This window comes from Calidris pugnax, unplaced genomic scaffold (genome assembly GCF_001431845.1).
Source record: "Calidris pugnax isolate Ruff unplaced genomic scaffold, ASM143184v1 scaffold11, whole genome shotgun sequence".
NCBI classification, from domain to species: Eukaryota; Metazoa; Chordata; class Aves; order Charadriiformes; family Scolopacidae; genus Calidris; species Calidris pugnax.
The window spans coordinates 12,587,536-12,613,385 of NW_015090803.1; the positions used below are offsets into that span (position 1 = coordinate 12,587,536).

At 40.7% G+C, this 25,850-nt stretch overlaps 1 long non-coding RNA gene across 1 annotated transcript; it reads right to left on the reverse strand.

The window, feature by feature from the left end:
• Positions 1 to 1,604: 1,604 nt before the first annotated feature.
• On the reverse strand, positions 1,605 to 12,619 carry LOC106885561. Its single transcript, XR_001411462.1, has 6 exons — positions 12,490 to 12,619; positions 7,779 to 7,968; positions 6,134 to 6,295; positions 3,509 to 4,331; positions 3,100 to 3,397; positions 1,605 to 1,746 (listed from the first exon to the last, which is right to left on the reverse strand). It is a non-coding gene; the product is annotated as an uncharacterized LOC106885561 (long non-coding RNA).
• Between the last annotated feature and the right edge of the window lie 13,231 nt (positions 12,620 to 25,850).

The following is a 25,850-nucleotide window of genomic DNA, read 5'->3' on the forward strand; positions in this document are numbered from 1 at the left end:
GGAAAAGAATAGTCAGTAAAGTACAGTTATAGGGTATATTGAGCTTATCTAAACCTGGCAGTGAAAAGTATACAGGATATATACATGATTCAATGTAAGAAAAGCTGAGAGCCATTGTTGCAAAGAAGTTAAAAACCTACATTTGCATTGCCTGCGAAAGCACACAAAAGGCATATCAGGCACTCTACGTTTGAACCATAAAAATAAAACCCACAGTTAATTTATACTCTTGGAATGAATCTCCTAACTTATTAAATGACTTCTCGTTACTTTGAAGTTGTACAAATGCTAACAAAGTCCCTATGTTTTAAAGATCCACTAAATATTCCACTCTAGACAATTCTATTCAGAGCACATTGTGCTAACTTTTAAAAAGAAGATCTATAAAGAACATGTGTGGGTATTCTTAATTTTTATTTGTTTTTAAATCAGTGAGCATACGCAACATTGAAAGAGAAACAAGGAAAAACCTAGATTTGATGGTGATTTTTAAAATTTAACCCTTGATACCTAGTAAAAACAGTCAGTAAACCCTTCAGAAAAACCCATTACATCACAACGAAAAAAATACCTTGACTTTTTTTTTTGTCTGTGTCAAAAGAAAGTACAAGAAAGAGAAGCCTGAAGTCAAGCCACTTGAAAGTAACTAGAAGACTAGTTTAAGGTATACATCAAAAGTCTTACAGTTATTTTCCCAGCCAACCCCTTCGTCTGGTTTGGACCAGACAGACACAGAAATAGAAATTCCACTGTTGACTGGAAAACTCACAGAAACTGGTGAGAAGTTTTCATTTTCACTAGTTAGATTATCTGATGAAAAACAGTAGTTGAACTTTTACCCAATTCTATTTAGTACTCTTTACAGTGTGGCGTATCTCCCAAAACAGACCAGACCAAGGTCTCTCATACACAGGGGTTGATCATAAAGCCACAGCTTAGTAAGCTCTTCTTTTAGTCCCAGCAGATGAAAGACTGGAATTCCACCCCTTTTCCCCAGAGATCAATTAACGAGAAAAATCACAATTCACTCAAGCTGTTACTATTCTGGGTTTACATTTCATCATACGAACACATAAAACCAAACTGAATACATACCCTTTGCAAGTTATTCAAAGCTGAACTTTTCATGGACTATATATAATTCTGATTATCAGTTTAGTGGATATTCCTGTACATATCCAAAAGATTAAGTTTCCACTATGTGCAGATTTACAGGTTTCGACACGGCACCCAAGGTAGAAGCTCGTGGCACAGGAACTGAGAGAGAAATATTCAGCTAATCTAATTAGCTTTGCGTAAAATGGACAACTTCATTCTGCTGCTCATGGGTGCAGAAGTGGGTGAAAGCATGAGTAAGCCCTCAGAAATTAACAGGACTACGCCTCTGTAAACTGCACAACTGAGAGAGCAGATGAGGCTCAGGATTTGAAGACTGATGCTATTAAATGAGTTTGCAACTAAAAATAAACTTCTTGCAGCTTACAATTCATTGGATTCATTATTTTCAAACACAAGAGGAGAAGACTTACCTGGTAATATTCTGATCCCAGGTGTGCCGCTACCCTTTCCACCTGAGCAGACATTTGGAAAACATCACCCAGGAATTCATGTACTAATTCATAGACGCCACCACCAGCCTCTTTATCTGGAGAAGGTTTAAACTGAATCTCTGTGCCACTAAGGATCTTTTGTGCTTGAAAGGTGGAGCTGACTTCAAACTGTCTTCTGTGTTCTTGAAAAAGAACTCTAAAGAACACATTATGGTGTTATATGAACCATTGACCACAAGGTTATCAATGTACTCTATCTAAACCTTCTGAGAGGCTGAGGAGGAATCTGCTTGGAAGAGCTTTTAACTTCCATAAAGAAGCAAAAAAATTAAAAACATCTGAAAAATACTTTAATAAATGGTTGTGTTAATGTATATCTTCACTCAATACACCACCTTGTTTCAGTATTAGTTTATATATTATATTGCAAAAAACCACTTTAACAGTTCTTGTTTCAAGTGTGCTCCTGGACCATACCTTGCTCAGTGCAGGAAACTCCTGAACCTCCCTGGAGCTGCATTTACACCAGCAAAACTCAGTGCAAGGGTGAAGGTATCCCTGCATTGAAGAGATTACAGGCTGGCAGAAAACTGTCATACCATACAGTAACTTTTCTGGAATATCCACATTTTGTAAGAATACTTCTGCATGTTTGTTCTGCATTGTTGATAAATGTTAAAAAAAAAAAAGCTCTTATTTTGATCTTTTAAAATAACTATCAACAGTATAAACAAAGACAGCAATACAAATAAAATTAGGGCTGAAACTGAACTAAAAGGTACTTTCCAGATGGTAACACTAAGATTAATGCTGATAATGGACACAAGAATTTGTTGCAGTAGACACAGGGGTAGGTCCCTCAAAAACTAGCAAAACAGGGCAAAGAGCTAAAACCCCGTGTTTCTGTGTTCATGTCAGTGTTAAATTGATGGTTGGACTCAATGATCTCAAAGGTCCCTTCCAACAGCTCAGCCACTTGTAGTCATGTAACACAACAGTTCGTATTTAAGGATATTATAATTTGATTTAGCATTCATAAGTATATTGGTGAATTAAATTACCTGTTTTATGTTTTCAAGTACACATATCAGAATTATTTCACAATATATCTAGTGCAAAAAAGCGTTTCAGGACAATTTGCCAGGACAATTACCTGTGGGGATCACAGGAACAACATAACTCAGGGTAACAAAAATGAGACAGCAGCACTGTTGTGACTGCAGCCTGCCACTCATTCCCAATCTAGCAAAGCATTAATGTTCTTTTCAAACATCGCCAAAATTGTTCTCTGCTCTCCCGATTTGCCTTCAAACCTTCAGTCTTAAAGAACTTTTAGGCAGTTTGTGCAATTTCACAATTAATTGAACAAAGCCACACAGGTGACCAAGTATTAATATTCAATATTTAACACCCGTATCACCACATGAAAATACATCTCCCTTGGCCATCACCCCAACAAGATGACAGATCTGGTAGCTATCTTCTTGCAGCATTTCGTCTATTTTAGCAAGTCTTTGTCATCCAGGTATAATAGAGCTTTCTTTTTTACCTTTGCTGAAAAAGAGGGCATGTTCCCTTCGAGCACTCGCAATTCCTCGGATTGATCTAATCGTGTCCTTTGATTGCTGAACTCTCTGCTCCAAATCACACACTGACATTTCCACTTGCTTGATGGCAGTCCTGGCAGGTTGTTGCTACCACGTGCGAGTCTCTTCTGCTCCTTTTAGCAGGCCATCAGTCGTTCTCAGCTCTTTTCCCATCAGAGGATGTTATACCTCCAGAGCAGTCTGTGTCAGTCTGTTGTGCAGCTGAGAGCGATGAGATCAAGGTTTCCAACAGACTGTTCCCTGAAAAGAAAGACATAGGATGAAATCCCACTATCGTCCCACATGTGATACTATGCACTTGGCTTGGCAGAACAGCTATTTGAGGGACTATGAAAGGGACACCATACAGACCTCAAATGTCTCAAAACAGACCAGGCTGCCGGGTAGAAGACAAGCCATGGGAAGGCAACTGGATCCACAGTCTGGAAGATGCAGGTTGACAGCTCCCCCTGGTATCCAACCCTCAGTTAAATTTTGATCATCTCTGAGAAAACATTATTCTTTCCATCATGGCTAAATCTCTTTTCTGTTGCAAGCCACTCAGAAAAAGTAAAATAGAAGTATTAGTAGCCAAACTGGACATTTAAATTAAATCCAGCCTCTTTGGAAAGGTTTATTTAAGAATCTTCTTACTTTCTAACTCCCTCCTCCCCAGTCAATGTGGGTTTGTTTTGTTTGGTTTTTAAACACACTTCACAAAACCACACATATGTACCCAAAACAGGACAGATGAACTACATGCACTTCTTCATAGCCAATAAAGAAATTCAGATTTAGTTCTGTGACTGGGTGTGATACGTTTTTAAAACACCTATATTTTACACATCAAAAAAAAATCATTTAAAACAATGAGTCTGAGAAGCCCATATCTGTGTCCTGAAAGCTAAGCACCCTTTGGTCCTCTTCAGGGTCAGATCCTGAGTCACACCACAGCTCTGTCCTGGATTTGGGGCAATTGCATCCACATATTAACCAGACACATACTGCACGTTACCTATTCAGAAGTGTATAAAACTTGTTCATGGAAATATGTGGCCAATATTCACTATCATACACTGAACAGCATGAACCTTGAAGCTTCTGAGAAACAAATTAGCTGTAAGATGACAGCTGTTGCTTGATAAAGCTCCTGTTTAGTACTGTCAAACCCGGAGGCAAATAGTTTCTGAAGAACCTGGAAAAAAGAAATAATTTAGCGATGACATTGAAAACAGCGCGGTAATTGGTGCTTGGTATTCCACTTGTACTTCTGTCAACACTAAGCCTATATACGTGAGTAAGAGTGACTCAAACTTCAAAACTAATAATCACTGACTATGCTTTACTTGGCAGTAAGCTGGAAAGTCAACACACTCACAATGCAGAATGATCATTCGGAAGTGTGCTATCGAGGCTGCTTTTTGTCCTCAGTCAGTCAAGTCACTAAGGGAGGACTCGTTGCCTCAAAAACAGATCAGCTCAAACCATTTTACAATCCTCATCTGGCCAGATGTAATAATTGCTGCACTTTACCCAGCAGCTTTAAACCATAATTCAAGCATCTCACCAACATTTATATTTATATACAGGGAATATATACATTTTTATGCAGGGAATCGTCCACAGAGGTAAAGCAAACTACATACAGACCTGAGAAAGAGTGTCTTGAAACCACCTCTCCCGCAGACAAGGAGGCTTCAGAGCATCCTGCTGCCTCAGAAAGTGAGAAAGAAAAAAAGAAAAACAGCAGGTCTCTGCTGCCACTGACTTCTCCTTTCTGAGGCAGCTTTGTAGCTTTGTGCAGGGATTAGCAGGAATTTAGTGCGAATTGTAAGGGATTTTATCAGGAGCGATGAAATTTAGAAGTACAGTATAGTGAGTCCTGACCTTAAGACACGGGAAGCTTTGCTATGGATTTTAAAGCAGTACCAGGGTTTTACCCCAAAGACAGTAACAACTTTGCAAAGGTTCTACATGTGTTAAACCTGTGTCATTCATTTAGTTCAAATCTGGTTTACGACCATTCCTCTGGGTTTTTAATTACCTAGATTAAACCACATATTTGCAAAAAAAATCAGTGTGCATACACACAAAATGTATTTCCTACCACATCTAACAGAACAGTAAATTTCTGCATACTGCTAATAACTACATTATTATTATGTATATTAATTTAGTAATAACAACTTTAAGATTTGGGTCCGTTTGAGAAAATTCGCCTGTTAAAATAACCTTACCCAAAAATGTGTTCCTTGCACACACAATGCTCTCTCTCCTCACTGCGCTGTCAAAAATATCAGGCAGCAGGTCTGGGGTCCCAAAGACCAGCAAAGCTCGCACCCACTGGGAGGCTGAGCCCACCTCCTCATCACCTGCAATCCCAGTACAGCCCCTGGGTACCCGGCTGTGAGGAACATGGGGAAATGGCAGGGACAGATCTAAGGGAATCAGCTGGCTTGAGGGTTTTTGGGGGGAGAAAATGGGTGGGTGTAAGTGTTAAAAAAAATAAAAATTGGTCATCTGATAGAGAAGAAATTCATTTAACTGGAGTTAAGCCAGCAAGCAGATTAGAAAAAGTATGTTTTTAACCCAGATTATTTGGGGTGACTGAATCCCACTTGTGATGGTGACTATTTGGATCAGGAGAGCAAAGAAGAGAGCACCCATTACTGGGGCACCCATTAACTACGCAGCTGGGTGATTTGGGTTTTTTGTGTGATTTATTCACTCACATGTCTTTGGTGAGAGCTATCTGAATGTTTCTCCACATGTGGCACTTCTAAATAATTCAGTTATCTGATCAAGAGAAAGTGTCCAGAATTCTTTTCTTAAAAAAAATAATTTCTGGTTTAAGAATTGGTAGAGACTGAACCCACCTGTGCAGTTGTTTTGGAAGCCCATCTCATGCCTCATTCCATTCAGGACTATAAAATTCCCAGTTTCCCAACCTCCAAGTTCACAGACACTTTAAAATAAACAAGGCTGCGATATTACCACATTACTGTGATCTGAAGGATCGCATGGTCTCTTTCTGAAATCTTCACAGCTTTCCAGAAACTCTTCATTCGTTCAGCAGATCCACTTATTTAAATTTTTCCCCTTGATTCCAGACTCCAGCTTTTCCATCTTTTGAAATTCCAACATGTTAATGAAAATTTCCTAGATCAAATTAATGAAAATTAATTAACAGTATGCCCCTAAAACAAACAGTAACAAACCTGATGTTTGAGATGGCTTTTGCCTCATTTGACTTTCTCTCTTCCAGTTTGGCAGAATGAGAAGTTATAAAATGTGCCATCTAAAACAAATAATATGAAAAAAAGCAGTGGAGCAACAGGTAATTCCAGCAAGGCTTTATTCTGGTTGAGCCACTTAAAAGATACAAATACAAAAATACAAGAGGAAACAAATTGTCCCCTAGAACATACAAACGTAACTCCATTTTACTTTTACCAGATTAAGTTAAAAGCAGCCTAGACAATAAAAAAAATAAAAACCCCAAGCACTACTAAACACATACTTTCATGTATAAACAGATGATTTATTATCATAACAAAAAATGTTGCTATGAAAATTAAACGTAAATCTTTCTCGGAGGAGTAAAATTGAACCTACTTTAACCTCCTTTGTTACATGTGCCAAATGAATTTCTATGGTCTCTGATTTCACTTGAATGAAGTAATTGTTTTATGCCCCAAAGGGATGAAAATAACTAGTTCCTTGTGTGTTCAGAAACGCTCAACACCCGTTCTCTTCAGGAGTGAACCAAATGAGCCGCGGGTTCCTCGAGCAGACTCCTGGTGGACTGCAGACCCCTAAGGCTCAGTATTATCATCTACAAAGACTTTGCTGCCACCTCACCCTGAAGGGACACTGGTCACACAGGGACCTGCTCTCTGTGGGACCATCTGATTGTCAAGAATGAAGACCTTGGTCTTCTACAAGTGCTGTAAAAATATAAAAGGGAAAAACACTACAGCTTAAGAGATGATCATTTCCAGATTAACCTAACCTTGATGAAGAATGCAAGTTATCTTATTTAGAAGAGAAAGATATGTAGGTTTGAGTGGCATGTTGCAGCCAAAGATTGCATACGAAACTGCACAGAGGCTCTGTTAAGTGGACAGGATGGTTCCCGTTCCACTTCTGGTAGTTACGGACACTTAACGGCTTTCTATAATCAGTCTGTTGTTCCTCCTACTGCTGGCAACCAGGCTGAGGAGAAGCAGGAATCATTGCAAACACCGAGGTTATGGAAATGTGAAATTCTACCTTGAAATGAAAGAAAAAAAAATTGTGAAGCCTACAGTCCTTTTAAAGAGACAGGCCAGGTCTGACCACAAGAGGTCAGATAATGCTCCTGACTAGTCTGGCACTGAAAGTGCATCTTGACATTCTGGAGAGGGCTCTGTTCTCCACTGCCCCTTCCAGTGTCCTCTAATGTTTCACTCTGTTTTTCTTTGTCAACTTATGCAAAGTCTGATTACTTTTGGAAACCATTATAAACTATTTGCATAAATAAAACAACCAAAAAAATATCACTTTAGTGTCTCATTTTTCAGTGTGATGTTGTTCAGCCTGTTTCAGACAAACCAAAAGAAAGTTCTCCTTGATGTGTACAATAATATTGGAAATCACTTACTTGCTTTTTATATAGTAAAGGATTCTCTTTTCTTGCTTTCCAGAAGTTCAGTTCAGTTTAGGGGTATGGATGAAGGCCATGCAGAAGAGGTTTGGCAGTGTCCTTACTCACAGCATCATGAATCTGATGTGACCACCCAATAACCATTGACTCGATAGTACGTAGTGCTGCCCTGGAATTAGGTTCTTGTCTGTAAAATACAAAAAAAAATATTCAAATTTCAAATAAAGTACTGTACTGTGAGAGCGCAGAGATCTTCTTGATGAACAACACTGACATTGGGAATTTAGTTCTCATCAGAGAAAAAATCATAAGGAAAAATCCTGAAAATAGAGCTAAAAAGGCTGTTTATGAAGACACAGATCACACTTCCAGATGTATTTACTAATCAAAATCCCAGCCGAACACCCTCTCAGAAATTATTGGTAGCAGGTCCTTTGAACGGTTCCTTGCAATTATTCCATGATTCCAGATGTGAAAAAATTGCAATTTACTGTTTAATTTTCTAATAAGTTAGTCACATGGTAATTTGGTATTTGAATGAATGCTGTCAATTAACATAAATATGAAATAGATTTCTTAAAATACATTTTTATTACACTTTACTGGTGTTTACAAAAAGAAAAACTAACAATGAGCAACAAAGCATTTAAATAAAATATTAATGGATCATTAAAGTTTACATTCTCCCTGTCACATTCTATTTTTCCCCCCATTCAGTCCTTTTATCTAAGCTAATTCGTCTGTTCTGCCCCAGTTTTAGCTCCATGCTCACCTACACTGCTCTGCCTGGCACATCTGCTGCATTGCCATGACATACAGCAAGAACCTGACCCTGACCAGGACCTTCAAAATCATTTCCTATTGACAGGATCCTAAGTCTTCAGTTATCCAACAACATCTCTGTACATAGTCAGTCCCAAACTGAAATCAAACCTTTGGTTTATTGAAGTGTGAGTTCTCTGGGCCATAGCTCATGTTACTGCTGTTCCTACAGGCAATAGATGCACACCCCAATGATGAGCGACACGCTCCTTTTTGATGCCATCTTTTGAGATTAGTACTAATCTAATTGAAAACAATGAGATACCTTTTATAATAAGAGTTTAGTTCACATTAAACACTCCAGGTGACAGAGAAGTGTCTTGGAAAGGAAGTATCTTTTGGAAAGATATTTTTTTCTGTGATGTAAACTTACAACGCTAATTATGATTTTTTTTTCACGCACTGCCTTTAAATCCTTCTTCTTCTTTCATTACAGAAACATTTCCCAACTTCTCCCCACGTTGTTTCTTAAACCTTGTCAGTACAGAGTTCTGCTCAGGACAGCATGAAGGAACTTAAAGTATGTCAGTATTTGCCATGACACTCTAAAATGAAGCACATGCTCAAATCAAAGTACTTTGCCAAATTGGGTCCAAGACACGGACAGATTAATTAAAACTTCACATCAGCCTCCCAAGTGAGCTTCTGGAAAAATATCTTCATCAGTGTAGGGATTTCAGTCACTTCAGGCCCTTGTAAGGCTGAAAGTATTTTATCGCCAAACACCAAAATCAGTGAGTAAACTCTGAATTACAGAATTCAGGGAGAGGGATCCCTTGTTGTGAACTCAGCTTTAGGGCTTAGCACAGTTAAAGATGTGCTGCCACATCCATAGCATGTCCCGCTTACTCCTCTCTCTGCTGGAGTGATTTACAAACCAGAAACTGAAAACTAACAGAAAGGGAAGCAACAAGGAAAACAGTGACGTAAGTCTGCTCTTGCACAAGTAGTTACAAACTCAGAGTCTGCTTTTAGGGTTCAGTTTTGCTTGTTTTGGCAGTGCAGGCATTGAATAGCACAAGAGCAGCCTCAGCTTACCTGTTGCTTTGTAATTATCACTGAACTGTGATGTGCAAGCAGGATCCCAGCTAGAGAAGCCAGGATGAGTAGCACAGTGCTTCTGTTTATCTGCTTTAACCATCACCCCTCTCCCAAGACTTAATTTATTGGGCACTGACAGAGTAACAAACAATTTCTTCAGCACTTTGAAGCTCACACTCCTCCATCCAAGCCTTACACTTCCTGTGCACTCCCTACAGACTCGTGAGACAAGACATTCATTTAATGAGTTCACTTGTGGCTTCACGAAGGAAGTTACACTCCCTTAACATAATACACCCCTTAAACTTACCACACTTCATAAATGTGGTAGAGTTTGGGTTTGCCCCAGTATGGAGAAGAGAAGCAAAACTGACATTTTGGGAGGTTATTCTTCTGTTGTTGAACACTTGTTCAAGTGTTGGGGTATGAGATGTCACTGGAGCTCAGAGACCAGAATTACATATCAAGGCTATAAATGAAACACTTTATATACTGAGCAAGCACTAAATTCATGTCAAAAATATCTAAACTTTCATTGCTCATTTAGTCTCTCCTTTGCAAAAGGTTTTAAAATATTTTAATTTTAAAATAAATTTTAAAGAACTTTAAGGTCCCTTGCAACCCCATATCATTCTGTGATTCTGTGATATAAAAAAAAAAAAGTCTTTAGCAATAGGACAGATAAGCAACACATGGACACTGGAAGTTACTAGATAAGTTGAAAACTTTAGCAGCTGCTACTGCTGGGAATTTTTGGCTACTTTCTGCAGAATATGCAGGCTAAGGAAACACCCATGATAGTGCTACAGATGCCATTTGTGACAACCAAATCTTAAATGTTTTTTTTCCATAACACTGAACCAAAGGAGAAATAATCCCATTCTCATTTTAAGCAGAAATACCTAAGCCAGCTGAATGCCTGCATTAGCTTTCACAAAAAATCAGCTTCCTTAATAAACACAGATTTAGCAACGAACTGTGAACTTAGTTGTCAACTTCCTCTTTTCTTTACGCTGCTCACAATCCGCTCTCAGCCTTTTTCTCTCCCTTACTAATCTTTGAAAAAACCTTGACCTTTCCAGACTGCCCAACAGTGGATTTCAGATGCATTCAGGTTGCTGTGCTTGAAATCCTTCTCCTTTGAAGTCGATGGGAGTTTTGTCCCGGGTTTCAATCAGGAGGAGATTTCCTTCTCGGCAGGAGAGTCGCGGTTCTATCCCTGCCCCTATTCACAACCGCTGCCTCTCAAGATCAAACTGCTGAGATAATGACCAGCCTGAAACCTCAGTGCTGCTAACAAAGTACTAAAAGACAGGAGGATGAAAACCATTCTTTTTGTCATTGCCATCAGTATTTATACACAGTATCTGAAATACTGCGCCATAAATGGCCCACACTTATTTTCTTCTTGAAACTTCAATTTTTCCATAGAAATGCAGGAGTAACAACTAAATTTGTCCTGTGAAACCTGTTTCACTGTCCTGGCCTTATATTTGGGTCTTCTGAATCCCAAGTATGGACATGGACCACTAGATTGGTCTCTTCCTCAATGCAATATTTGATCCTGGATCTGTAATTACTCTAGTTCTGAGTAAATTTTTGTATTTCCATTTTAAAAAAATATTATTTTGATGAGCCAATGCTTCTCAAAATTTTGGGAAAGAGTCCCAGATAATTAGGGGCAGGACCACAGACATGACACAGGATCTGGAAAGAGTAGTGCAACACTTTTACACCCATGAAGTCACCTTTTTGTACTAAGCATGGATCCACCATGGATTTAAAGCAGAGCTTCAAATGCAATTTTGAGAGAATTTTTATTGCAAAGGTAGGAGTCTGATCTGGATTAGAGTCTCTCTCTACTTTTTGTTTAAGATCGGGATGTAGACTCATCTATGCTTCAAAATGAAATATTTCATGCTATTCCCAGACCTTTTACAAGACTAAAAAACCCCAGACATTTTGTATCCAGCCTGGATTCTGAATGTCTGCTACACAGTATTTTTAGTAAAGCAGGAGGTTTCTATGCAGCTTTAAGACATGTACACTAAAAGAAATTACACATATATGAATTTAATTCCTTATACCTTATTCTTTAAGACTATCTCATATAAGTACTTGTTTTTATAGCTTAATCCCTAATAACTCTTATAAAACAAGTCTGGAAACCCTGGAATAGCTTGTTCATTTTAGGATTTACATTTCAGGAGCAGCACAATTTTAGAAAAACTGGTAGAAAACAAAGTACTTTTCTGTTTCTTATTAACTTCTTATGAGCTTTGGTCCTCCAGGAGCTGTAAAAGCTTTTAATCATGTGACTTAATAAACTGTTTTTACATCAGACGGTCAGCAGAGAGACGATTTGAGGGGATGATTCCCTGGGTGCTTAACTGCTGGTGTGGTAGCTTCCCCGTGTCACTGCTCCCAAAGGAGCAGCAGTTAGTCATCACTGCCCAAAGGGGAAGTGACTCATCCCTCCTCTTCCACAACCACACACTCTGGACAAGAAGCACACCACCCATCACTGCACCGAGGGTGGCTCCAGAGACCTGGGCGCAGGAAAGAACATATACGTCATGCTGTAAACATCTGTAAACTCAGATGACAGCAGTCACATCCATTATACAAAAAGCAATAAAGAGAAAGCAAGAGCGACGTGCTACACAGAACTGAGCCTCCAGCAACAAGCCATCTCTGATGATTATACAGAGAGTGGGTAGCCACTTTTCTCTAAGGGGCACTTTTTTCCTTTCATAAAAGTTATTTTGCATCAGTTGTCTCTGGTGGCAGTTAAAATCTCATCCTTGGTTTTGCTGCTTTATTAGAAGTATTTGGCTATAATTACCTCTTCTGTGAAGGCTACTTTATGCCCGGGTGGTGTCTGAGACAGCTCCCCAAACTGAAGGTCCTTTCTGTTGCTCTTCATTCCAAGGCATTCTACGATCTTCCTCACAGCACAGACGGCTCTCTGCACCTGAAGCAAGTGAGATGCAGGCTTTCAGTTCAAGAGTGTCACTGTTGCACCACTGCTTAGACAGAACAAACAAGATGAGGAGAGCCTCAGCTACCCATCAGAGCTCTCCAACAACTGATGCACCATAAAAGTCAAAATCTCAGCACGTTTTGTTGGGACTGAGTGGAGAATGCATGCTATGGAAATTGGCAAGTTGCAAACCCAAAGAATGTTTTCCAGAACACCTGTACTACATAAACATACGTATATGCCTTGGTCTTCCTCCTAAACCTGCTTTTCCAGCTTCCCTATGGATGTGTCTTTTCCAAGCCTCGGGGCTTGGAAATATGACTATGCAAATCATCTTTTGAAAACCTCCTCTAGATAATCCACACCACCTTTCATCAGTGCTGTATTTCAATATACATAATTGCACTTAGTCATCTATATTCTGCTCTGCCAAAAAGTTGTCTCATCTTCCAGAGAACCGACTTTGTAGCTAACAGATACAGAATCAGGGTCACGCTTCCAGATACCAGCAAGGTTCCATTTTAGGACATGAGATGAGACTGCCACAGAGCTAACTCCGTTCAACTCTATACACATGACACCTCCTTAAGTTAGCAGGAGCCAAAAGAATATTTACAGCAGCATAATTTCACTGTCAATTATGTATTGATGTCCAAAAATAAACTAACTCTTCAGAACCTTGTTTGCCGGGGCTCTGAATTTCGTGACTTGGCAGCTGTGCAAGTCTCTGTGAATTTCACCACTTCCTCAGAAATACAGAATCTGAATTTTCATTGGAGCAAAATTGTTGCTAACCTACCTGAAAAAGTTAAAAGCCATAATTGAGTACATAATTGAACTGGGTGCAGCCTGGGACCATGGCGACGTGATCACTTCACTCCATCACAACAAGAAGCACATATAACATTAAGTGACCCTTCTGGTTAGGTTGCAGCCCACTGAACGGTATCAGGCAGAGAGGTATGAGGGACTGAGGCAGCTCCTCAGCAGAGGAATAATCCCCCCCGAGAAGGTCAGTGTGCTCCTGGAGCAGATCAGCAACTAGAGGTAAGAAACAGCAGGAGTCCTGGCCATAGCACGAGCGTAATTCCATCAGTAGAAGGACAAGAGGGAGAACAGGGGCTATGCCATGCACATCTAAAGTTTTCCCAGATTTTCCAGCTGGGCACCACATTCATGAAAACAACTAATTTCCCACAAAGCTTTTTAACCAAGCTTTCCACAGTTCTCATATTTCTAAATCTCAGCACAGGTGCCACAGAGCCAGTGCAGGACAGGAGAAATCAACAACCTTTGCCAAAGTAAATGGCACTTCAAAACCACGTACATTTAAGGGAGAAGAAGGAAGGAGGCGATGGAAGGGAGACTGCCACTGTAAAGCACTTCCACCCCTTGGTTGGCATCACAAAGTTAAACTATTCTTAAAATGTATTCAGCTTACTAGAGAAGAGATACAAGTGCAGCTTCACAGGGGCGCAAAGAAGAGTTACATCAACAGTTCATTTTTGAGCCTCCTGGTCAAACCAAGAATTTGGAATCAACTGGAGGTTTTGTCCAGAACCCACCCCCTCCAAAAAAAACAACAAACAAACAAACAAACAAAAGACCACACCAACCCAAAAACCACCAACTTTTTTCTTTTGGGCTGCAACGAAGTTTCATTGAGATATGACATTCTCACTGTCCTCTCTGCTGGTCGCCACGCTCTTTGGACTTTCAAAGAATACAAAGCTCAGAACTGAAAGAAAAGAAAAAAAAAAGAAAAAAAAAAGGAAAAAAAAGGAAAAAAAAGGAAAAAAAAAAGAAGTCCAGAGAAACAGGAATCCATGGTAGGGACGGCGGCTCCGGGGGGGGGAATCCACAGAGACCCGGGGCGGGGAGGAAAGCTCCACCGTTCCCGCCCGGCCCCCGGGAGCCCCGGTGAGGGCACCGGCCACCGCTCCGCTTCGTTCCTTTCCCCCCCGCCCCGCACTCACCGCTCCCCGCCTCCCGGTCCCCCCGGAGGTGGCGGTCCCAGGTGTCGTCGTGTCCCCCCGCGCCGCGGAGGGCAGGCGCGGAGCTTGGGGGGGGATCCGCTCCGCTCCGCTCCCCTCCGCTCCCTCCGGCGGCTGATTTCTCCCACTATTCGCGCCGGGCAGAGGGACGGGGAACAATAAAAACCTTCTAAATTACCCGAAAAAAGCCCCCGGCGAGCCCGCGGGCCGGCAGGAGGCAGCCGCGGCGGCTGATAGCGCTCTCTCCCGTGGGACGGCGGCTCCGGGGGGGGGGATCCACAGAGACCCGGGGCGGGGGGGAAAGCTCCACCGTTCCCGCCCGGCCCCCGGGAGCCCCGGTGAGGGCACCGGCCACCGCTCCGCGTCGTTCCTTTCCCCCCCGCCCCGCACTCACCGCTCCCCGCCTCCCGGTCCCCCCGGAGGTGGCGGTCCCAGGTGTCGTCGTGTCCCCCCGCGCCGCGGAGGGCAGGCGCGGAGCTTGGGGGGGGATCCGCTCCGCTCCGCTCCCCTCCGCTCCCTCCGGCGGCTGAGCGGGGGCGGCCCGTCCCGCCCGCCGCAAGCCCGGGGGCGGGCGCGGAACCCCCGCGGGAGGGGGAGGGGGAGGAGGCAGGTGGCGCGGCCGGATTTGAAGGAATTCGGGATCGTTTACAGCATCGGGTCCTCATGGAGAAACACTTGGACATCAGCATCCCACCCCGCCGGGAAGAGACGAAATACGGGTCTCTAGCGCAGCATCCTCCCTCGGAAATGTTTAATTAGATCTGCCATAAATTAACTGTTTGCTGTCTGCCCGCACTCGCTCCCCGGAGCGCCCGGGGGATGCCAGGACAGCCCGGGGGGTGGAAGCGGTGAGAAATCGGATAAAACGCAAACCTCCGGTTCCCGGTCGGGACCCAGCGCCACCCCGCGTCCCCCGGGACACCTCCCGCCGGCCCCCGCTCCCCAAACAGGGATGGGGACACGGGGCTGGAAGGGAAGCATCACAAATGCCGTGATTGTATTTGGGCAGCTCTTAGATACGTGAAAAGTACGTACCTCTTCCGCAGTGGCGCGAGGACGGCTGCTCTCTGAAGCTACAATCACTGCATCATAAATACTTCCCATCGCCATCGTCCTTGGTTGGCTTTTTTTTGCAGGAAGAAGAAGAACCAGGTCACTAGTGTTTGCTTTCCCAACTTCACAGCTGCTCAATCAGATTGTATCTGATTAAGCACAAACCAAATACAGATATTTGCAGAATACGTGTTCCAGTGAAAGGAAAAAATCTTTTCCTTTCCTTTCCTTTGAGAAAAACATCCATTATGTCAGCTGCAAAGAAAGCCAGTTTTATTTGGTGTACGACAGGTTTCTCTCAGAATTTTCCTCAGTTTGACCCTTACAGACCGCTCATTCCTCTACGAGCCCTTGGTGGCCAGCCAACCTGCTGATCAGCCAAACTGAAGAGCACCCCTGTAGATGGCAACTCATCTCAGAAAAAGTTGTTTTCCCCCATGTGACTAACGTAACAACCCCCATATAGAATATGTGCATGCTCCTGGTACAGGCAACTAGAAGACCTCTATGATCATGGAGTTTTTTCAAGAAAAATGGGTTGTATCTAGGAGTTGACTATGAGTTGAGTCGACTATCAACGTACTCTAGAAACCAGTACCTGTAGGTGGGCAAAGCTCTGACTGCGCAGAGCCCTGCTCTGCCACATGTAAAGCTCTCTCAAAAGCTGAGCACAAACAGTGCCTAATGACAGCCATCCACAGCATGCCAGGCTGCTGCCTTTTGGGGCTGGCTCACCTTCTCACTTTGTGCAAGAAACCGTAGTGCTCCTTGATGAAACTTCCTCTCATTCTTCTGCAGCCCAGGGGACGTCCCATTTCTTCCCCTGGTTTCTTTTCTGTGAGCACCTTTGTCCTTATATTGTGAAAAGAGGGGATTACTTACCCCTCTGCGGGGCCAGCTGGAGTTCAGCGCTGTTGCTAGGGCTCAGAGTTTGGCTCTCTCACCAGTGCCATCCATTTCCTCTCCATGCTTCATTTGGTCGACATTTAGCACGTAACCACCTTTTAGAGCACTTTCTACACCTTTCTCAATGAAACAGCAAGAGAACTCTTTTTCTTTCAACTTCTGTCTCTTTGGAGCCATCGATCTGTGCAATATAGCTCCGCGCTGCCAGGCTCGATCTGCTTCTTTTCTGGGATCACAAAGCAGCACAGAAAATAGATGTCCTGGTATAAGTGCAGGGGTTTTTCAAGGCTTCCTCGCAGACAAACAAACCTGCCTCTTGGGTCACATCCAGAGCAGTCTTACAAGCTTAAATGGGCCCTGGTGAAAAAGTCTCATCTATCTTTCTACCTATCTATCTATTGAAGGCAAGTAATTTCCTTGGGGGAAAACCAAGTGCAATATTCTTTAACGAAAATAAAATAATTCTACCATTAAACGAGGGCTAAAAGTCATAAAGATTGACCCTAAGTATCTTACTGTCATCTTCCATAACCTCGGTGACTGACATAAACTGTCCTCGAGTTTTATTTGCCTTGCTCTTATTCTTTTGGTTTCTTTAAATATTGCCTCAAATACTCAGCAAAGCAGCAGGTCTCCTCTAACAGTGCAATTCAGCAGGGGTCCGGTTGAAAGCTTAAATGTAAATTTTGTAGGTAGCTGTTGTAGCTATGAATAGACATATTCAACAACGGATGTAGAGTGGATATTTGAATCTCTTAGTTGGCCAGTTAGAAGAGTAATTAACAGACGATTAACGGACAAATTCAACAGTAATTTGAAATCATAATCTTAAATCTTGAGGGACATCAGGTGACAGATGATTGGATGTAAAAGAAATAGATATCGATCCCTAAGATCTCAGTGAAGTAGCTGAATAGAAGCTTTTTTCTCTGAAATGAAAAGGGTTGGCAGCTTCAGAAAGTCATCTTCTGATCCTCATTATAAACTCCTGCTTGTAGAATCTTTGTGGAAAGTTTTGGCTACTTACTTCAGCTGAGGGATGACATGGGACATTCTGTGAAGTCATTTAAATGAAGGGATTCACACAGATTATTGCGATACATGAATTTTCATTTCTTCACTATGCCAAAAAGGTAATCCCCCAAAATTCCTTCTCTGGACCTGTGACACATTTGAAATCTGTTATCATTTTCCCCAATAAATTTCACTTTTGATTTTCCTCAACATATCATTGCTCTCTAACTGGCAGGGGGTTGGTTGCAATAAATATTTGTCTCAGCCAACTTTTTTTCTCTGCATGTGTTCCTCTGTATTTTCTAGACATTTTCTCCAGACCAAGGACAACGATATTTTTTTTTTCTGCAGGCCACGTGCAGAACTTTAAAAAATGGAAGAGAGCAAGTAAGGATTAAATTCAGCATTTTTGCAGGTAATGCCTCTTTACATACTGGCTTGTTACACACTCCATGGCTCTCCAGCTCCCTACTCTTTAAATGCATGCTACTGGCTGATCAGTTGGCTATTGCCAATTAATTAGATAACAATCTAATACAGACTAGAGCTCTTAAAAGACTAAGAAATTTTATTTTAACAGTGTGGTAACAGTAAACTGTGGTAAAACAAACAGATAGAGGCTATTGAACAGCTGTAGCTGAAGGAAGAACAAAGGTACAGTCACACCTTATTACTGGCTAAAGAGCAATAATAAATAGCAATCAGAGTGGTTTCTAGGCGATCCACAATGGCAAACTCATTTCGAAATCTTGAAGTGCAAAAAGAGAAGGATACCCAAAGGTTTCAATATTAGTTTCAGGAGTGGGTTCGAGCATTTAGTTCAATAGAAGTGAAATCTGTAAAGGTTAACGTGATAGTGTGGATTGTGTTTAATGCGAAAGCCATATTGACCATAATACATCTGAATTACATCATTTGAACTTTTCCAGTAAGTTGCTGTTGGAAGACAGTGAAATCAGTTCTGTTCATATTTAAGAGCAGGAGCTCAAATGTATTGCTATTTCACATCTTAAACTCTTTCTGTTTACACCACAGTACTTTTATTCCATCAAGGGTACTGGCTTGGTTTCTGCACAGTTTCACTCTGCTATAAAAGACAAGGGGAAAAAAGCTGATGGAAATTCAATTTTTTTCTATGTAAGTAGAAAAATCTTTTTGTTTTATGATAGCCTGTAAAATTGATTGCTTGTCTTAATGTAAACAGATGGTAACAGATCCAGGATGATTGATGTTTACTATGTCCATGCACAGCTCCTCGGGGACTCTGCTTTTAATCTATTCCACTGTGTCTGCAAATCCAGCAGTTTAGAAAAATAAACACTAATAAGGATTTCCACTTTTAAAGAACTTTCAGTAGTGAGTCTACTGAGTACTCAGCAACTTCTGCTGCTCATCAAGACAGAAAGAAGCTGCCTGTAACACGTGCATGGCTAGTGTTGTTTCAAAAGTCAAAAGCATTAAAAAATGTGTATTTTTAAAGGGACTACCCTACATATTCTGCACCTCCTTCAAGTGGGAACTACCACTTTTCCTACTCCTCTGTTACCATTTTAGATCCCATTCAGGTTTGTTCCTGTTCTTCAGCCTCCTCTTCTGTAATGTACTCCTTTATACCACTTTTTTTTTCCTGCTAATTAGCTACTTTATCATCCTTCTCATCCCACTCTCAAGTAATTCTTGCCTCCTTCAGTTATTTTGATTTCTTTTTTTTACCAACAGCAGTACACTTTAATGACAGCTGTCCACAAAAAATGTAGACTTTAGGGGGAAAAGGTACACCAACCAGAATCCTGGTTATGCTCTAGCTACCTTTTTTCCTCTAAATAAACACTTCTTTCACATCTAGTTATGGAAGTTTTCTGTTAGGAACTGACAAAAGAAGGTGATGAAAATCTGGCATGCCTAAGTAAAAATAACAGCAGGATAAAAATAAAATACGTTCCTAGAAAACATTAATTCACTTGGTTTGGCTTTCACTTTCTTGGCTTTTTTCCACCTACCTGTGTAATTTTATAGATTAGTTTCTTAGGTTTTTTAAAAAGTGTAAGTAGAGGATGTGTATTTGTAAGACCCAAGTAGAACTGATTAAAAAGAGTTAGAAAGAAGATAGTGTTTTACAAATTTGTTGATGGACCAACTCAAAAACCTTTGAAAGACGCATATGCATCACTTAGCAGACACACACCTTACCCATCAGCAGCAGTTTAAGTGAATAAATTGAGCTATGAAAGTAAATCAGTACCTCATTAACTCAAGTACGTTTTTTTGAAAAACAGAATGTCTCAGTCTACAGAGACCGTGCTTCTCTTAATGCTTCTTTTTTGTTGCTTTAAAAAATCTTCCAAAACTTTGACAAGCGTGTCAACACCAAAAGTTCAGCCAGCTTTGAGACTGGGCTCTTCCTGGAATTTGTCCCAAGACTTTCCCTTAGACTATATATATATACACAAGTGACACAAAGCTATGCATGGAGCTTAAAACAGCTTAAAAACTAACACATCAGAATTTCAGACCAGCAGCACATTTTTTGGGAAACACCCCCTGTCCTGCAATTTTGTACTCCATTTTAAACTCTGCCCTGGACTGTGTTTCCACAATGTGTGGGGATGGAACAGAGACCTCGTTCAACTCAAATACTTTCCAAAAGAGTTTTCCAATATAAATATTTGAGACAGAGTACTTCTTTTGTCCAGTCTATGTGTTTCTGCAATGGTTTTAGCAAGGAGCAGGAGATTATTAAGATAAAAAGCTAGAGCAGTTGAGAATGCAGTAAGAGAGGTATTAATGGGAATCTAGGTGAGGATACAGCACAGGCGACAGATACGAGAGAGAAAGTAAAAAATTCTAGAAATGCTGTAAAATGTATTGCTGGTAAAGAAACCTCTGAAAATTTATGGTCTCCAATACACTTAATTTTAGAACAGAAGGGTTTCTTCCTAAGGGAAACTCTAAAAGTTGACAAAATTTTTGTGGTTTGTTTTGGTTTTTTTTTTTTAATGAAAAAGTTGTGCCAAACCCCATTACTTTAGGAAACTGTTAAATGTTTCAAGGCTAGCCATTTTCCATTTGTAAAAGTATAAATGACAGGCAAAGGTTGGAATCTACACCTTGTGAATCTGACGTTGCACACTGGTGCTGGTAAAAGACAAATGCCTATGGTCCTTGATCTGGCAATTTAGAAGTAGGTAATTTTCGATCCTTGCTAAAAAAAAAAACCAAAAACCACCCAACAAACTAAAATAAAACCAGACAGAAAAACATCTCAGCAATGCTAGTGGAGTGATTTGAAGAAACATTTCACTTGAACAATTCTCAAGTGTCAGAGCCTGTTAAAAAATCCTTTGCAGGCCATACATTTTCTATCCCAAACGCTCCTAGAGAAGACACAGGCAATTCCGTGGCAAAATCACAGAATGGTAGGGGCTGGAAGGGACCTTCTGAGATCACCTAGTCCAACCCCCCTGCCAAAGCAGGGTCACCCAGGGCAGGCTGGAAGGGAATGCAGATCTCCAGAGAAGGATACTCCATGCCCTCTCTGGGCAGCTTGTTCCAGTGCTCTGTTACCCTTAAAGAAGTTTTTCGATGTTCAGATGGAACATCCTGTGTTCCAGTTTGCAATCATTGCCCTTTGTCCTGTCACCAGGCACCAGTGAGAAGAGCCTGATTCCATCCTCTTGACATATCTTTAGATATTTATTGATGAGGTCCCCTCTCAGTCTTCTCAAGCTAAACAGACCCAGGTTTCTCAGCCTTTCATTTTAAGAGAGGTGCTCCATTCACTCTGCTGGACTGTCTCCAGTAGTTCCCTGTCCTTGAACAGAACTGAACACAGGACTCCAGATGTGGCCTCACCAGGGCAGAGCAGAGGAGGAGGATGACCTCCCTCGACCTGCTGGCCACACTTTTTATAATGAACCCTAGGAGCCCATTGGCTTTCTTGCCCACAAGGGCACATTGCTGCCTCACGGTCAACTTAGTGTCCACCAGGAAATGGTGGGACAACCACCACAAGGAGGGAGCTTTCACCATTTCTAGTAACTTGCATTATGGAATGGGCACATGGAGACAAATCCCCCACTCAGGGTGGTTTATTGTCCACCTTACCTGAAGAAAGCGCCTTCAGCGACATTCAAAGCAGTCGATTCCATCACCAATTGAGCTGGATGTCGGGAAACGATGCAAGTAGCTCTGGGGAAAGGAAAAGGAATGGGAAGCAGGGATGTGGGAAGCATAAGGAAGTGAAGGCGACAGCAAAATTTCAATATGAGTATCACATATAGAAAAAAACCACCCTGGTATTTGCTGCTTACCTGTACACAAAATTAAGCTAACATTGTAAATGTATAAAATACAATTTCAGAAAATTATAGCAAAGGTACTGAATCTAAAGTTGCAGAAGAAATGACTCAATCCAGTGTTATACTTTATCTTTCACAGAGTAAAATGGTCACATTTAAAGGACTAAAAGGGCAAAATGCAACACCCATATTCATCCTGAATGTCCTTATGTTAGATTTTGTTACATTTTATGATAATGAACAATGGTGGCTGCATAAATGGAGAACTATTCTCTTATCAATAATCTAGAAATTGCTTCAAGACCCCATGTATTTATTAACAATAAATACACCAGTGCTACAATACCAAAGAATTGGCCAATAAAGACACATTAGTTGGCCAGTAAAGACATATCACTTTGAATTATGACACAGTTTGATTTCAGTTAATAAGTTTGTCTGACATTAGAATCATTGCATTCAAATAGAGGTTAATGAGACTTAATCAGGTATTTCAGCAAACATACGAGAAAGATAACTGACTTTAGTTTTCAATTAGGAAAGAGGAAAGATGATTCTGTCTTGGAGTACAAGGCTAGAAGCCACACATTTTAAATTCTATCCTCTTTTGGAAGATGGAACAAGGAACTGGTCTCATTAAGTGTAGACGTGGCGCTCACAGACATGGTTTAGGGGTGGACTTCACAGTGTTAGGTTTATGGCTGGACTCAGTGATCTTAAGGGTCTTCTCCAACCAAAAAGATTCTCTATTTGTTTCTTCCTTTGTGAAATACTACTCTGCAAAAGTAAGATAAGGCTTACCATAAATTTTTTTTAGTATTAAAACAATTAGTGTACCGTTATGATTGGCAATTTAGTATAGCACCAAAGTTATCTTAGCGTAACACAATGCAGGAGCCTGTTTACATTTCGTTAAGAAAAACTCAGTGTATTTTCTATGAGTTTAAGTCAGTACTTCCAGGTTTCCATTTATTTGTTCTATTCATTCCCAGTCTGCAATGCCACCACGGCACTTCTATTATTTATCTCTCTCTCAAACTGAATTATCTTTTTTAATATACTTTTAATTATTTATTTGTGCGTGTGTTCACACTCCTTACCTTAGGAATTTTTTTTCCTTTGGTTACTCCTCTTGGTAGGTTCAGGAATAACCGTAACTCCCATTCCCAAGAGCTGAACAAATCCCACGGAATTCATGCTGAGCTGGAATCTGCTGGTTTAATTCCCTGCTGGGAGCCTGCCAGTTGGGAAACGCTGACCAGCAAGTACAGGTCTTAATTACACACATCCAGAAGCTGCTGCCAACCTTTCCCCATTGAGAAGCATTTGCTTTCTACCGTTCTTCTCGATGAACAGATTATCACTCAAACGTAATTTATTGCTGCTTTATATTGTAAGTAATTAAATGAAGAAACCTTTTAAACTCAAGGGAATTTTAATAGGTTACTTGCAAATTGTTATTGCAGGCAACAACTTGTACGAGAGGTGCTCCATTCACTCTGCTGGACTGTCTCCAGTAGTTCCCTGTCCTTGAACAGAACTGAACACAGGACTCCAGATGTGGCCTCACCAGGGCAGAGCAGAGGAGGAGGATGACCTCCCTCGACCTGCTGGCCACGCTTTTTATAATGCACCCTAGGAGACCATTGGCTTTCTTGCCCACAAGGGCACATTGCTGCCTCACGGTCAACTTAGTGTCCACCAGGAAATGGTGGGACAACCACCACAAGGAGGGAGCTTTCCCCCTTTCTAGTAACTTGCATTATGGAATGGGCACATGGAGCCAAATCCCCCACTCAGGGTGGTTTATTGTCCACCTTACCTGAAGAAAGCGCCTTCAGTGACATCCAAAGCAGTCGATTCCATCACCAATCGAGCTGGATGTCGGGAAACGATGCAAGTAGCTCTGGGGAAAGGAAAAGGAATGGGAAGCAGGGATGTGGGAAGCATAAGGAAGTGAAGGCAACAGCAAAATTTCAATATATCACATATAGAAAAAAACCACCCTGGTATGACAGCAAAATTTCAATATGAGTATCACATATAGAAAAAAACCACCCTGGTATTTGCTGCTTACCTGTACATAAAATTAAGCTAACATAATGTATAAAATATAATTTCAGAAAATTATAGCAAAGGTACTGAATCTAAAGTTGCAGAAGAAATTACTCAATCCAGTGTTATACTTTATCTTTCACAGAGTAAAATGCAAAATTAAGCTAACATTGTAAATGTATAAAATACAATTTCAGAAAATTATAGCAAAGGTACTGAATCTAAAGTTGCAGAAGAAATGACTCAATCCAGTGTTATACTTTATCTTTCACAGAGTAAAATGATCACATTTAAAGGACTAAAAGGGTAAAATGCAACATGCATATTCATCCTTAATGTCCTTATGTTAGATTTTGTTACATTTTATGATAATGAACAATGGTGGCTGCATAAATGGAGAACTATTCTCTTATCAATAATCTAGAAATTGCTTCAAGACCCCATGTATTTATTAACAATAAAAACACCAGTGCTACAATACCAAAGAATTGGCCAATAAAGACACATTAGTTGGCCAGTAAAGACATATTAGTCACATTTAAAGGACTAAAAGGGCAAAATGCAACACCCATATTCATCCTGAATGTCCTTATGTTAGATTTTGTTACATTTTATGATAATGAACAATGGTGGCTGCATAAATGGAGAACTATTCTCTTATCAATAATCTAGAAATTGCTTCAAGACCCCATGTATTTATTAACAATAAAAACACCAGTGCTACAATACCAAAGAATTGGCCAATAAAGACACATTAGTTGGCCAGTAAAGACATATCACTTTGAATTATGACACAGTTTGATTTCAGTTAATAAGTTTGTCTGACATTAGAATCATTGCATTTAAATAGAGGTTAATGAGACTTAAAATTAATCAGGTATTTCAGCAAACATATGAGAAAGATAACTGATTTAGGTTTCAATTAGGAAAGAGGAAAGATGATTCTGCAAATAGAGGTTAATGAGACTTAATCAGGTATTTCAGCAAACATACGAGAAAGATAACTGACTTTAGTTTTCAATTAGGAAAGAGGAAAGATGATTCTGTCTTGGAGTACAAGGCTAGAAGCCACACATTTTAAATTCTATCCTCTTTTGGAAGATGGAACAAGGAACTGGTCTCATTAAGTGTAGACGTGGCGCTCACAGACATGGTTTAGGGGTGGACTTCACAGTGTTAGGTTTATGGCTGGACTCAGTGATCTTAAGGGTCTTCTCCAACCAAAAAGATTCTCTATTTGTTTCTTCCTTTGTGAAATACTACTCTGCAAAAGTAAGATAAGGCTTACCATAAATTTTTTTTAGTATTAAAACAATTAGTGTACCGTTATGATTGGCAATTTAGTATAGCACCAAAGTTATCTTAGCGTAACACAATGCAGGAGCCTGTTTACATTTCGTTAAGAAAAACTCAGTGTATTTTCTATGAGTTCAAGTCAGTACTTCCAGGTTTCCATTTATTTGTTCTATTCATTCCCAGTCTGCAATGCCACCACGGCACTTCTATTATTTATCTCTCTCTCAAACTGAATTATCTTTTTTAATATACTTTTAATTATTTATTTGTGTGTGTGTTCACACTCCTTACCTTAGGAATTTTTTTTCCTTTGGTTACTCCTCTTGGTAGGTTCAGGAATAACCGTAACTTCCATTCCCAAGAGCTGAACAAATCCCACGGAATTCATGCTGAGCTGGAATCTGCTGGTTTAATTCCCTGCTGGGAGCCTGCCAGTTGGGAAACGCTGACCAGCAAGTACAGGTCTTAATTACACACATCCAGAAGCTGCTGCCAACCTTTCCCCATTGAGAAGCATTTGCTTTCTACCGTTCTTCTCGATGAACAGATTATCACTCAAACGTAATTTATTGCTGCTTTATATTGTAAGTAATTAAATGAAGAAACC